The following is a 15,009-nucleotide window of genomic DNA, read 5'->3' as shown; positions in this document are numbered from 1 at the left end:
TCCACCAACACTATGTTGGTTACCAACAAATAGATGGTCTGCATTTACTATCTCAGAAGGTCTAGCCTTCATTAGCTTGCAAGCATCTTAATCCTAGGATTTGTGACCATACTTCTCCCCCTCTTATTTACAACATTATTGTAATAAGGAGTTTAGTGGTGTTCCATTTAACCACTCTTTATGGCACTTCCACATAGGATTAATTTGAGTGACACCTCATAGTAAATGAACAAGGCAGTCAATTTGCAACTTCTTGCAAATCATTCGAACCCAAAGGTTCAGTTTTAGTACGTGATCCTGAGCATGAATGCTTAATGCATTCATTATAATTTCCTGGCATTCATTTTGGTACTTGAAATCTCCCCCTAATGCCTGGAAAAGCTCATGATTCAAGCAAGCGTACGGGTCGTAAATAGATTCTCAAGAAGAGATTCTAAAACTTAATGATCGACGGAGAATAAATTCTCACATAGATCCCCAGCTTTCTGTGTGTCCATACATGTACGCTGCGGTGGTGAGATTGGGAACATACCCAATGTACGCATGGGAAATCTTTCACGGATTCCCACGTACTAAAAACCATAGGGGAACTTGTACATGCAGTACGTACAGTTAATCACAAGCCATGAGCATGCAAAACTTCCTGACTCCAACCATAACTAGTTGGAAATGACAATTCATTACTGATGGTCATTAATGATCTGAAATTTTCGAATCTATCACAGATTCATCATATCCTTTATGGATATCATTCTGAATACCAAGACAAACAATCACTGTTGTAAGCACATTTGGTAAATTCAGTAGTGTGGAGGCTAATGTGCTCAAGCTTGAGACATTATTGCTTAATGATCATGTGTTGTCCGAAGGACACACTTGAGGTCATCATATAGATGCACCAAAGAACCATATAAAGCCTTCAATGTCCATACAATCTCTGTAATGGACCACACTCGTTCCTTTGAAACAATTCAAAGAACTTAACCAATTCAGATTAGATTTTAAGATAAGAGGGACTTAAAATCTCATTTCCGATGATACTCATCAAGTATCCATCTTATGGGAAAAACATGACCAATAGAATTGTTCATAACTTTTCATTTCATCCCAACAATGGGATGACCAATTCAATTTTCTCAGCATGGTAAGTATCATCACTTGAAAAGTTATAACATATGCAACACTTTGTATGGGAGGATGTATGTAGAATACAGTCCATAAGAAATGTTTCCGAGAAACATATGCAATATCCATCACTATCACCTTGTGTTTCCACATGATAGAAATTATATAGATATCTCTATAATATGGTAAGATAACAATTAGGATATATCAACACATCCTTGATACTTCCAATACCAAAGGGGATATGATAATAACATATCATGATATCGCGCGAAGCGATTGTCAAAATATTCTTTCCTCTTTCCAAAGGAATATGAGAATATTTTGTTTCCCCACTTATAGAGTTTGTGGCTCAATTCTCCACATTGCATGTTTCTTCCTCAATAGGAAGAATCCCCGTACAAGTTTGCACAACTCAAATCAATGAGTCATCAACTCCCTTGATGAGTTCGTTCAACTCTAATCGATGAGTTTGTCCAACTCAAATCACATGAGTGATCAACTCCAATCGATGAGTTTGTTTAACTCAAATTCATATGAGTTTTTACACTCAAATCACATGAGTGTGTTCAACTCACATAGCATGAGTTGAACCTATCAATTATGAGATTATACCAAATCTCATGCATCATTTAAATGGTACTCAAAAGCAAATCATCTAACAAAGTGGTCTTCTCTTAGAAAAAGAAGTGTTGTTACATGATTAGTCCAAATCATGAATTACACAACTAACCACTGTTATCATGTCAGATGGAAGATTGAAGTATACTTCATATCTTAGCTTTCATGAGTAGTATGCATCTATTGGGATTTCATATACAAGATTAGATGCCTGGGCATACAACACTATATCACATATAGTGTAATGACAAAAGAGATTGTCATACTCATTGCCCTTCCCTTCTTAATGTGCTTATATATTTGCTTTCAAGCAAAATATATGAATACAAAGTGTTAGTCTACAACTTAATGTAGACACATATTCATAAGTCCTCAAGTCTTATGATTTCCTTTGCTATTCATTTTGCGCTTGCATATCAAGCCGCAAAAGCACATAAGTTCTTTTCATAAGAACCGCAAGAGACAGGGAGCATCTCACTTTCTCCAAAATAAAGAAGTGAATCCCCATATTATGCAAAAATGATCTTGATATCCAATGAACATTGAGGATAATTAAGCCCAGTAGGCGAGTTCATCAAACTCTATTAAATAATTATCCTCCAAATGGGTTAACCATTTTCTTATGTTGTAATATACCGCAAAATATATCATATCTTTATATGTTGGAGAATTCCAGGTATGACATAAAGTGTACCAAAAGATTTTTGAAAATTGGTGTACACAACGTAGATAATCTCCATGTAATGAAACAATGGAGTAGATCTCTCAGTAGTGGGCAAAAACTTTTGCTGCCTAAAAGCATGGTCTCTAGGCTGATATATTCAAGGAACATACCGCAGCCAATGCTTAGGACTCCACTGCCCTGTGCTTGGCCAAAATTTCAAAAATAAAATGGTAATCACCATAAAGGTGAATTACCAACATCACATCTCCAACATATCTACTTGGGAAAACACATATAGGTAATCATCATCGACATATGATGTAGACCTCTTACTGATGGGCAAATAACCTTTTGTTGTCTAAAAGTTTGGTCTCAGGGCAAATAAATTCCAAGAACTTATTGCAGCCAAAGCCTAGATCTCCATCATGTGTTGAATAATCCCAAGTTCAAGATATGTGTCATATTTTGCAAGAATTCATCGTTTAATTAAGTAGAACTTAATTAAAAGAATTCTTTTAGCAGTCACCATGACTGCAGCGTCCAGCTTGGCTCCATAGCCCACGACGCCTGCTTGGTCCATGATCTTTTTGGCTAGCACGTATAGGTAATCATCTCGAAAGATGTAGACCTCATAGTGATAGGCATTTTAAATGTGGCCTAAAGCACGGTCTCTGGGCTACTAAACTCTATAAAGAATTTAGTGCAGCCAGTGCTTAGGACTCCATCACCCTATGCTTTTCCAAAAATGCAATATCATTTTGCATGAGGACCATTAGTTTCGACTTATTTATGTGCTATGTTATCCATGCAAACATAAAAGAATGCAAAAACAAAAGCAAGTCGAAAAAAATATGTGAATTATAAATGGAAATAAAATATAATTCACTAACAAGTCTGTATTTTTTATAATAAAACAGACAACTATCACAATTAAAAATATCATCAGCAGTCTAAATATTTAAATATTGATAATAAATACTGATTAAAACTGTGATACAAATAATCATAGTCATGTATTTAAAAATACAGAAAATAAAAATGAGTAAATTTAGCCCATTCAAACATGTGGGCGAACAGCCCATGCGGCCTAGCCGGCCAGCGCGGCCCAGGCGGTCAGGCAGCGGCCCAACCGGCCATACAAGAGTGGCAGTTAGGGTAAAACCCTAACCGCTCCTCCTTTCCCAGAGCCGCCGGCAGCCCTGACGGCATTTTTCGCGGCGGCGCGTGGATCCGGCCTGCGCGGTTCTGCGGCGGTGCCAGGAACGCAGCCTCGCGGCGGCAGGCGGGCACGGACTCGGCGCGTGGCCCCCAGGCGGCGAGTAGGCTGGGCCCCCGGCGGGGCGGGCGCTCTGGCCAGGCCCCGGTGAGCGCGCGCCACACCGTCGCAGGATCCGGCCATGGGGCGGCCTCGGCACGGCGCGTCCGGCCCCAGCAGCCCCGTGGGCGCGCGGCCTGGCGTCCGGCACCAGCAGCCCCAGCGGCTCGTAGGCGTCCGGCCCTAGCAGCCTCAGTGCGATACCCTGGCCTGACGGCGCGTCTATAGGTGCAACTGCTGTCGCCTTGTCAGTTGTCACATGGTGCAGGATGCCAGTTCGTCGATGAAGTAAAATCCGATTCATTCACGACTCACAGATCGAGAGAAATAATGATTGCATACCCTTTATGATTTGCTTTGTCTGATTGTCATCTTGTTTTGGACGACGGAGTCCAATCCAACAAATAAATTAGCAACTGACCTTGGAGATCTCTCAAGTTGGATTTACTGGCCACCGATCGCCTCATCCCAGCCATCATCCGAACACTACTGATTGCCATCGTAGTGTTCCTGCATCTGCATGCCATCTTGTCTTGGTGTGGACGCAACTAACGTCATCCACCAAGAAGAAAATCACGATCATCGCCATGATGATCTCGCCAGTTATTTTCTGATATTCCATGCTTGCGTCCGATGATTTTCTGGCCTTCTTCGCTCAGTGTAGAGACTCGTGCTAATAACGTGTTAGAACTCAGTGGCTAGAACTCAGTGGTAACGAGATTGAGACAAATGACAGAGACAAGTAACTCTTGTGTTTATTGCAGGGAAGACAGTATTTATATACAAGCGAACTAGTGTCTCCTCAAGGGGTGCGTCCCTTGGGGAGAAACTGTCGCACCCAATGGAGGGGATTGAACACACATATTGTAACATGAACAACGATTTATACTTAGTTTAGTGTAATGTCCCACATGTAATTTGGTTAATTATTTCTGCCTATCTTTATATAGTGCGAAGACAGACGTACAAAGTCAAGTACTGGTCAGCTAAAACCAAGAGTCCCAATTTTATTGCTGCCTGTTTGAATCATATATATGAATTGAAAACTGGCATTAGAGAAATAGTCCTTTCTTTAACATTTCATTAGAGAAATAGTCCTTCCTTTATAAAGGCATGAAGTTATACCATAAATGTGATTTTTTTTGTTTTCATTTTTAAAATCTAGTGTTTCTAATCATACTCCAAACTTTAATAATAATTTTACATTTATTTTTTAACATTATAAATTTATCCTCATCATTTTAAAACGAAGCAAATGTTTACCTCTACTTCGTAACACCAATGAAGCCTGGTTAGATTAATTGATAAAAATAAAAGAAAAGGCACTTAAAAATACAACAATACTGTTAGAAGCTTTTTCCTTACTCAGTCGCTCGACTGAAGAAAACACATCGGTAGGACGTTGGGGGAGCCATGCGGGTGGCTACGGCTCCTGGCAGCGGTGATGCTATTCAGCCCGCCACCTCGTCACTCCGGTAATTGGGACGCCATGGTAGCGACACATAAGCATGCATCTCGATGCTTCACTTGGTCATAGCTTTTCTGAACTTCCTATCTTTGTCCCTTCTCTGTCTTGTACTTGCACAACAACATTTCTAACCATTTTTGGTGGCTAGTGTTAATTTCGGCGACCTGACCTCACCGTGACCGCCGAAAATAGGCATCAACTTTTGACGTCATCCGTGACAGACGAAAATAGAGTTATTTTCGACGGCTCTTCCCCCTGGCCACGGAAAATTAGGGTTTATTCTCGCCAACAATAACTTCAAGCTTCTAGTCAAACACACACGTACTTCCTTGACCCTCTTTGCCCGACAAACCCTCCACATGATTGAGGTGGACAATGACCCTAAAGGTTAAGCCACCACACCTCGCCGGCGGCACGTCTTGCACGATGATGTTGAGCGTCCTTGTCTCCTCCTTTAGCAACGACTGAGATTCGACGTAGTCTAGCACACAACACTTAGCCACCACACGCTTGACGATGCCCTCGTTCCACTCGTGCAGTGGAATGCCTTCCAGACAGAGACAAACATGAAAACCGATGCTAATGCGTTCACCATGAACAGGGAACTACTGTAGCCTGACCCAAATGTTGATATTGCTGTAGGCGAAGTTGCATCGCACCACAAATGTGTCATGGTGGTGCTGGTGCTCGAAGGTGATGAAGAAATCCTTTGGGTAATGCTGCACCACCATGATATCTTATCCACGCATGTCGAATCTGAAGCAGAATTCCCTTCTCATTGTGACTATGCTTGTAGCCGACCGGACACCACCCGCTCAGACCCACGCCGTGTGGGTGTTCAGCCTCGCGAGATCACTGTCCATGTCCTGAGTGAAAGCAGCAACGACAAACGTCTCATGTGGACACTCAGATGAATCACCGAGCTTCACCATGGTTGCATGTCACAAGGGTCAGAAGTTTTAGCTATCGAGGAAGGGGTGGAGGAGAGACTAGAGAGAAAGAAGTAGCAGCTCTAGGCTTGTTTGAACACTACTAGGCCTTGTGGCCAACACCTCCACAGTAGAGGTGCCTCAGCGGATCCCTGCAATCAATAACGTAGTGGCCTTTGGCCAAACAACGAATGCACTTACCTCTTAGACTCACCAGCATATTTTTCTTGTCCGGATGGGGGAAGTTGGGAGTCCGGTTGTTAGGTGCCTTGAAAGCTCTGACAACTTGACCATCCCACGACTCCTCCAGTGTACCGTAGTCCACCCAGCCATGCCATCCTCATCAATCGATTCGACTGAGTTGCATAACTGCTTCATGGTGTGTGGTTGTCTTGAATGTTGTTGTTGGCTAGAAGTCCCATCGATGCGACATGGAGTGGAATGGCAGCGACGAAGTTGTTTCACGGTAGAGAAGGGATAACAAATCGAACTTTGTTGTCGTGGACAACCGAAGATGCCCGCCTCTCAGTGGCGGCTTGAGGTAAGGCCGCGACGGAGGTGGCCAACTCGCGGCGAGGGGGTAGCCAGGGCTCCTGGGTGTGGCTGATATCCTTGCCAGGATGGAGCAAGAGCGGTAGCTGGAGGGCTGATCTGTCGTTCGGTGGTGAGGATGGTGGTTATCGGTCAGTGAATGGGTTGAGAGAGAGCCCGGACATCGCCCAGGGTGGGGTTGGTTGCCGCAGGGCCAGAGGGAGGTGGCTTGGTTAGGGGTGCCATGATTTTAAGCACAAACTACTGATCTAAAAATAGGGATAAAAACAAATATTAAAATAAAACAAGGGCAAAAACGTATGGCCAAACTTGTACAATTATTCAAAAGTTAATACTGTTAAGTGCACTTAGTAGAATAGAGGCAAAGTATCCCTTCATTTTAATATCGCATGAGTAAAATTACATAGTCTAAAAACGAGGGTAAATTTATAATTTTGCTTGAAAATAGACATAAATGGTTGAGCCCCTTTAGCTTATTGCACCTCCCTAACTATTTATTTTCTGCATTTGGTTTAATCAGGCTACATAACCCTGATGGCATGTATATCGATGATGCGGCTTGGACCATAAGTCTTATGGGCCGCTAGTATATATAGGTACCATGATTAAACTAGTTGTTGCTCCCAAAGAACAGGGGCAGAACTAAGTAGGTCCGGGTGAGGTATAGACATTTGCTCATTTCTTTTAGGTAGTAGGCCTAGATATTTAGTTTTTCTGCTTTAATATTTTAGTACTTCTCCTTGTAAGTGTATTTTCACCCTATCTTATTCTAAGTTGGCCCCTGTTAACGGGGCATAGCCAGGTTTGTCACCTACTGGCTACTGCATGCTTGGCTTGCATTGCTTCGAGTAGGGATGAAAACGGTCGAAAACGATCGGTAAACACTAAAACCATTACTGTTTTTATAATTTTTATCGGAAACAAAATCGAAAATGGTAACTCCGGAAACGGAAACGATATCGGTATTTCGGAAAAATGGGAAACGAAAGTTTGGTACGAAAAATACACCGGTAACGATCGAAATCTAAAATACGATCGGTAAACATACCAAACTTCACAATACAACAAAGTTGGCAAAAGATCACAAAGACCACAAGTTCACAATTCATGATATAACAAGTTCACAATATAACAAGTTCACATGGATCACAAATTTATAATATAAAAAGTTTACAAAGATCACAAGTTCACAATATAACAATCACAGTATAACAAGTTCATAAAGATCACAAGTTCATAGACTCAAAGTTCACAATTCACAATATCCACTCGATCTAGCTGACATGGCATGCTTACTTATGAAATATTTTTTCCTTACATAAAGAGTTTTTCACAACATCATAGGAAAACCCTAAAACCTAGTGTGTGGAAAAGACCAAATCGTTAATCTCAACTGCCTTTCAACACCATCTATCCCAAAAAATCTTAAGGCGTCCAAAAAATACAAAAATAAGTAATCCTTATCTAAAGACGTACAGGCGAGGCGAAAAATCACATGCTGGAAAATTCCGAAATACAATTCCGAAAAATTTCGAGACACAATTCCGGAAAATTCCGAGACACAAATCCGGTAATTTCCGACAAAAACCGGTAACCGAAGGAAACGGTCGGTAAAACACCACGCCGATTCCGATAGAAAATTCCGAAAACTGATTCCGTTTTCGAAAAATACCGTTACCGGTGAATCCGATCGAAAAATTCCAAAATCGGTTTCCGGAATACCGAAAAATTCCGAAATCGTTTTCATCCCTAGCTTGGAGGACGTGATGCCAAGTAGCCCAATACGGTATGATCCATCGACGCTTGCTATCGTTGTCGCCAACGATCCCATCGGATGGGGACCAACGACGATCGACGGCATTCGCGTCCCGCTGCCACGCCAAAATTATATAGGACCGATGCCATGTGTACTACTCACTCGGCTTGGGTAGGACCGTTGGGCAGGACCATAGGACAGGGTCAGGTTGACTTTGGGCCTATTTGATTCAGTTTTTTTTACCAGCTTTTCCGAGAATCTAGCTGTAGAGATTCTAAGTATTATTAGGATTACGTGCGGAGGAAGATAAAGTTATCCATAAGGCTCAGGATCTATAAAGTGACGAATTACTACTATTGCGACGACTCAACCGATTATATGTTTATATTGATTTTGAATAGTTTTTACCCAAATGAATTTTATAGAAGCTGGCTGAAAAGCTGAGTGTTTGGCAGACCGCAGCAGCTTTTGGTGGCCAGAAGCTGTGAAAAGCCGAAACAAACAGGGGCTTTGTCTGTTATGTGGTTGGCTTCAGTCTTCAGTTTTCTGAGTCTCTAGCGGGTTCTCTAATGGTTACTGCACTCTAAATTCTAGAGAAGATTTTCATCCTTTATTTCTCTGAAAGCGTATTTAAACAGTTCTCTAAATATAAAAAATGCTACTAGATTCTCTATATATAGAGTTTTTCTCTCATTTTCTTTACCCATTTTAATATTTAAAACAATAAACTTAGCAAAAAAATTATGTGAAATATATTTAAGAATATAACAAATATATACATATAAAAAGTAAAATATGTTTCTAATATAGATATTTACGTATAGAGAATAAGATATAGAAAATATTATTGTAGCTAAAAAAGATAAATTAAAGAATCTTTTAGAGGAGAATGTAAATAACGGATTTAGAGAAGGCATACCTACGCTTCAACACTCAACATCTACGAGCGATACCCTACTCGATGGGCCTCTTTTTATATAATGGAAACATGAGTTCTGGCTTTAGCATGATAATGCGTACAGCTAATATAAGTCGATTATTACAATTAAGAACAGTTGCATAAATAGTGATACTAACTCAAAAGAACAAAATTATAAGACTATAACTAACACTAGTCATACTCAATTCTTGTATTTGAGCGCCATCCATGGTTTGCGAAGACTTCCATAGCCACCACTTCCAAAGCGTGCGAAGCATCGAGGATTTGTTGTTGCGATTGCTCCTTTTGTAGCAGTCTCCAGAATCTTAACCAGTGAGTACATCTAAAAATAACCTGCATAATTGATGGAATTGGTTTATGATTAAAAGCCACTTCATTTCGACTGAGCCAAATAGCCCAAAGTAAAGCTGCTATTCTAGAGAGTAAAATTTTTTTTTACCCCGGACCCCTATTAGTTCCCCAAGACCCGATAATATGATTAATGCTAACGGGCATTTCTATTTTTAAGGCAAAGTAAATTATTCTCCATATACTTTTGGCCATATAACAGTTAAAAAAGAGATGGTGAATACTTTCATTTCGATTGCAAAATCTACATGTCAAGCTACCTTTCCATTGTCTTTTGGCTAAATTATCTTTAGTAAAGATTGCTCCACGACATAAATTCCAAAAAAACTCGATGGACCTCTTACCCTGGTCAAACTCATGCAAAAGAAATCAAGTTTGTTCATGCAAAGAAACATTTGAATCGTAATTTATAACTACATCGCTGCACGAGGTCGCATGCGTGCAGCCACGACTAGCCTCATAACTTAAGTAAAACACACAAACGACTAGTGCTGGAAATCTGGACCGGGCTTTTCAGGCTAGCACGAGCACGGCCCGAAAATAAAAGCCCAAAGCACGGCCCGACACGAAATAATATGGGCCGGGCTGGCACGGCCCGAAGGCAGGCCTAGGCCGGGCCTCAAATTCCGACCCATCGGGCTCCCGGCACGGCCCGTATAGATGGGCCGGGCTGAAAGGGAAATGTGCCCTTGGGCCATTTCTAAGTATTTTGGTGATTAAGTGTCAACACATGTGCTTAAATGTGAATATATGCCCATGGATGAACAAAGTGCAAATCACAAGTAAAGGTATGTTTCTAAGCCTTAGTACATTGATTTTGTGTACTAATATATTTGTCTAAGTGTTAGAAACAGAGAGAAGAAGAAAAGGAGAATGTGGCTGTGTAGAGCCAACAGGCTGGTTCGGTCTGGGGCACCGGACTGTCCGGTGGTGCACCGGACAGTGTCCGGTGGTGCACCGGACAGTGTCCGGTGCGCCAGGCTGCCTCGGCCGAAGAGGCCGCTCTCGGGAATTCGCCGACGGCGTACGGCTAAAATTCACCGGACTGTCCGGTGTGCACCGGACTGTCCGGTGAGCCAACGGTCGGCCAGGGCCAACGGTCGGCCACGGATTCTGCGCGTGACACGTGGTCTGGCCAACGGTCGGAAGGAGGCACCGGACTGTCCGGTGTGCACCGGACTGTCCGGTGCGCCAGATCTGCAACGGTCGGCAACGGTCGGCTGAGCTGTTTATGGAAATAAATCGGGCACCGGACAGTGTCCGGTGTGCACCGGACTGTCCGGTGCGCCCGACGACAGAAGGCAAGATCAGCCTTCCAGATTTGCTCTCAACGGCTCCTAGCTGCCTTGGGGCTATAAAAGGGACCCCTAGGCGCATGGAGGAGACAACCCAAGCAACTCTTGAGCATTCTTGATCATCCACACTCAGTCTTTGCGCATCAGTTTGTGATTCTAAGTGATTCGAGCTCTGTTCTTGTGAGAAACTGTGAGATAGTCTTTGAGCTCGATTCTTGGCCGTGTGTGTGCGCATTTTGCTGTGGATTTGTGTGTGTTGCTTCCCTCCCTTACTCCGTACTCTTTGTGAAACTCTATTGTAAGGGCGAGAGACTCCAAGTTGTGGAGATTCCTCGCAAACGGGATTGAGAAAAGAAAAGCAAGAACACCGTGGTATTCAAGTTGATCATTGGATCACTTGAGAGGAGTTGAGTGCAACTCTCGTCCATTGGGACGCCACAACGTGGAGTAGGCAAGTTTTTGTACTTGGCCGAACCACGGGATAACCACCGTGTCATCTCTGTGATTGATTTCTTGTGGTTATTGTGTTTTGACTCCTCTCTAGCCACTTGGCCATACTTGTGCTAACACTTAACAAGTTTTTGTGGCTTAAGTTTTGAAGTTTTACAGGATCACCTATTCACCCCCCCCCCCTCTAGGTGCTCTCAATTGGTATCAGAGCCATTCTCTTCAAAGAAAGGGACTAACCGCCCGAAGAGATGGATCCTAAGGGGAAGGGAATCGTGATCAACGACAAGGAAAAGGAGTCCTTCGTCAACGAGCCAAAGGATGACAAGTCCAATGACTCGGGCTCAGGCCATAGACGAAAAGATGGGAAGAAGAAGAAGACAAGGCGCATCAAGGAGATTGTCTACTACGACAGCGACGAATCTTCCTCTTCCCAAAAGGACGACGACAACGACTACAGGAAGACGGTCAATTCGAACTTTTCATTTGATTATTCTCGTATTCCACATAGTTCGAATTCGCATTTGCTTTCCATTCCTCTCGGCAAACCTCCACACTTTGATGGGGAGGACTACGGATTTTGGAGTCACAAAATGCGTAGTCACTTATTCTCTCTTCATCCAAGCATATGGGAGATTGTAGAGAATGGAATGAAATTTGATAGCTCGGATAGTCCTATGCTTATAAATGAACAAATCCATAGAAATGCACAAGCTACTACTGTTCTTTTAGCATCTTTGTGCAGGGAAGAATACAATAAGGTGAGCGGCTTGGACAATGCCAAGCAGATATGGGACACCCTCAAGATCTCTCACGAGGGCAACGACGTCACCATGCTCACCAAGATGGAGTTGGTGGAGGGCGAACTTGGAAGATTTGCTATGATAAGGGGAGAGGAGCCAACTCAAACATACAACCGGCTCAAAACCCTTGTCAACAAGATAAGGAGCTATGGAAGCACGCGATGGACGGACCACGACGTCGTCCGCCTAATGCTAAGGTCCTTTACCGTTCTTGATCCTCATTTGGTGAATAATATTCGTGAGAATCCCAGGTACACCAAAATGTCGCCCGAAGAAATTCTTGGAAAATTTGTAAGCGGGCGGATGATGATCAAGGAGGCGAGATACGTCGATGACGCGTTGAACGGTCCAATCCACGAGCCTCAACCCATTGCTCTCAAGGCATCGAGAAGCAAGGAGGCACTACCAAGCAAGGTGGCGCAAATTGAGGCGGCCGGGCTTAATGATGAAGAAATGGCTCTCATCATTAAGCGCTTCAAGACGGCGTTAAGGGGTCGCAAGGAGCATCCCAACAAGACCAAGACGAAAGGGAAGCGCTCATGCTTCAAGTGTGGTAAGATTGGTCACTTTATCGCTAATTGTCCCGATAATGATAGTGACCAGGAAAAGAAGAGTGGAAAATGGGAAAAGAAGAAGAATTACAAGAAGGCAAAGGGCGAGGCTCATATTGGAAAGGAGTGGGATTCGGATTGCTCCTCGTCCGACTCCGACAACGAAGGACTCGCCGCCACCGCCTTCAACAAGTCATCCCTCTTCCCCAACGAGCATCACACGTGCCTCATGGCTAAGGAGAAGAAAGTAAGTACTCGAAACTCTGCTTATGCTTCTTCTAGTGAGGATGAGTCTAGTGATGATGAAATAGACTACTCATGCTTATTTAAAGGCTTAGATAGATCTAAGATTGACAAAATTAATGAATTGATTGATGCTTTAAATGATAAGAATAGGCTACTAGAAAAGCAAGAGGATCTCTTGTACGAAGAACATGATAAGTTTGTAGAGGCTCAAAAATCCCTTGCGTTAGAAATTAAGAGAAATGAAATGCTTGCTTGTGAAATGTCTACATGCCATGATTCAATTTCTAAATTAAAGAGCATTAATGATGACTTAAATGCTAAACTAGTAGAAGCACAAAAATCCAACTCTTCTGTTGAACATGTTGAAATTTGCACTAGGTGTAAGGATGTTGATATTAATGCTTGTAGTGAACACTTAGTTTCCATTTCAAAATTGAATGATGAATTAGCTAGTCTTAATGCCCAACTTAAGACTAGCAAGAGTGACTTTGAAAAACTAAAATTTGCAAGGGATGCCTACACTATTGGTAGACACCCCTCAATTAAGGATGGGCTTGGCTTCAAGAGGGAAGCCAAGAACTTAACAAGCCATAAGACTCCTATCTCCACCAAGGAGAAAGGGAAGGCTCCTATGGCTAATAGTGTTAAGAAGAATCATGCTTTCATGTACTATGATAGAAGATACTCTAGAAATGCTTTTAGGAGTAATGATGTTTTTGATTCACATGCTTATGACTCTTATGCTATGACTGCTTCTAGTTCTCATGTTATGCATGGTAGAAATGTGTTTAGAAGAAATGTTGTTCACCAAATGCCTAGGAGAAATGTAGTTCATAATGCTCCTAGGAAAGTAGTGAATGAACCTTCCGAAATTTATTGTACTCTAAATGCTTCCTTTGCTATTTGTAGAAAGGATAAGAAAATTGTTGCTAGGAAGTTAGGGGCAAGATGCAAGGGAGATAAAACTTGCATTTGGGTCCCTAAGAATATTTGTGCTAACCTTGTAGGACCCAACATGAGTTGGGTACCTAAGTCCCAAGCCTAAATTTGCCTTGCAGGTTTATGCATCCGGGGGTTCAAGCTGGATTATTGATAGCGGATGCACAAACCATATGACGGGGGAGAAGAAGATGTTCACCTCCTACGTCAAGAATAAGGATTCCCAAGATTCAATTATATTCGGTGATGGGAATCAAGGCAAGGTAAAAGGGTTAGGTAAAATTGCGATTTCTAATGAGCATTCTATCTCTAATGTATTTTTAGTAGAGAGTCTTGGATATAATTTGCTATCTGTTAGTCAATTATGTCATATGGGGTATAACTGTCTATTTACAAATGTAGATGTGTCTGTCTTTAGAAGAAGTGATGGTTCACTAGCTTTTAAGGGTGTATTAGACGGCAAACTTTATTTAGTTGATTTTGCAAAAGAAGAGGCCGGTCTAGATGCATGCTTAATAGCTAAGACTAGCATGGGCTGGCTGTGGCATCGCCGCTTAGCACATGTGGGGATGAAGAACCTTCACAAGCTTCTAAAGGGAGAACACGTGATAGGTTTGACTAATGTGCATTTCGAAAAAGATAGACCTTGTGCAGCTTGTCAAGCAGGTAAACAAGTGGGAGGAGCGCATCACAGCAAGAACGTGATGACCACTTCAAGACCCCTGGAGCTGCTGCATATGGACCTCTTCGGACCCGTCGCCTATCTGAGCATAGGAGGGAGTAAGTATGGTCTAGTTATTGTTGATGACTTTTCCCGCTTCACTTGGGTGTTCTTTTTGCAGGATAAGTCTGAAACCCAAGGGACCCTCAAGCGCTTTCTCAGGAGAGCTCAAAATGAGTTTGAGCTCAAGGTGAAGAAGATAAGAAGCGACAACGGATCTGAGTTCAAGAACCTTCAAGTGGAGGAGTTCCTTGAAGAGGAAGGGATCAAGCACGAGTTCTCCGCTCCC

Source organism: Zea mays, chromosome 10 (genome assembly GCF_902167145.1).
Source record: "Zea mays cultivar B73 chromosome 10, Zm-B73-REFERENCE-NAM-5.0, whole genome shotgun sequence".
Taxonomy (NCBI): Eukaryota; Viridiplantae; Streptophyta; class Magnoliopsida; order Poales; family Poaceae; genus Zea; species Zea mays.
This window is presented reverse-complemented; position numbering follows the sequence as displayed.